This window comes from Cyprinodon variegatus, unplaced genomic scaffold (genome assembly GCF_000732505.1).
Source record: "Cyprinodon variegatus isolate N-32 unplaced genomic scaffold, C_variegatus-1.0 Scaffold753, whole genome shotgun sequence".
NCBI lineage: Eukaryota > Metazoa > Chordata > Actinopteri > Cyprinodontiformes > Cyprinodontidae > Cyprinodon > Cyprinodon variegatus.
In genome coordinates, this window is record NW_015151206.1 from 259,246 (window position 1) to 260,859 (window position 1,614).

Here is a 1,614-nt window from a genome sequence, read left to right on the forward strand (position 1 = left end):
CGGGAATCGAACCCTGAACAGAGTGCAGCAGAGCTGTGTTTTCCGATCCGTTTTAGGGTATTATGTTATCTTAAATTTTCTATGAAGTGTATTTCTCTGTATTAAGTTTGATATTTTTTCTCTATGCTCTATTCTGACCTTTTCTTTGAAGATCCTTCATGTTTCAGCCCTTCTTCTCTCCATTCTCTCTGAGACTCTGCTCCATCCATCATTCCATCAAACTGACTGAAGCTGAACTTTTCTGCTTTTTTAAAGTTAACAAAACAATGGCTGTAAAGACATATAACTATTAAAAAATGTGATTTATAACCTCATTCATATATAATTAAAGCTTTATTGATGTTGTCATGTTTTTTAAAGGTTCTTTTAAAGCATTTCTGTTGGTATTTTAAGCTGTTATGCTGATGAGCTTAATGTCATCCAGGTTGAAAGGCCTCTTTACCACCCCCCTAATCTTTAGCTCTCTCCACAGATTCTCCTATCAGCCTGATGTCTGCGTTAAGGCACCTCAACCTGCCAGGGGTGGAAATATATTCGATTTATTTTTTTTACTGTCTATATCATTGTGTTTTTTTGAATGTTTGTCACTAAGGTTGGTCATTATGACTTTTAGAAAAACACTAAACCTTCTCTGGTCTTTGGGTTTAACTTTGTGCTAATGTTTGTATCTAGAAGACGTTGCTATGCCGACATAAAATCAACCCTTTTTTGGCTGCAAATGATCGGAGAAAACACGGAATGTCGTTTCTGGAGACGGAGACAGACGTGCGCACGCTTTAATCAGTGAAGTAGAACAACAAAAATAAAATGACAAGCAAGCTCTCTGCCAGTAGCCACCCTGAGGCCAATCACAGCAGCAGAGATCAATAGCACACACACACCACTACACACACACACCACTACACACACACACACACACACCATTACACACAAACACCACTATACACACGCACAGCTTGACTTGCATTCATTTTATATGGCCTAACACAGACCCTTCCCTAACCCCAACTATTACCAAGATGTACCTAATCCTAACCTAAACTGAATATAAACCTTAGTCCTAAACCTAACCCCAACTCCAAGAACAGAACTTTATCATATAGGGACGAGTTGAATGTCCCCATATGTACCTGTAAGTCCTCGCATGTAGGATATTTTACAAAATACTTCCCTCACATTGTAGCTAAAACAAGACCACTGCTAGACACACACCACTATACACACACCGCTACACACACACCACTACACACACACACTGCTACACACACACTGCTGCACATACACACCTACACACACACACTGCTACAAACACACTGCTACACACACCTACACACACACACTGCTACAAACACACTGCTACACACACCTACACACACACTGCTACTAACACACCTCTAATAACACTACACACACACACTGCTACAAACACACTGCTACTAACACACCTCTAATAACACTACACACACACACTGCTACAAACACACTGCTACTAAAACACCTCCAATAACACACTACTACAAACACACTGCTACACATACTGCTACAAACACACTGCTAATAACACAATACTACAAACACACTGCTAATAACACAATACTACAAACACACTGCTAA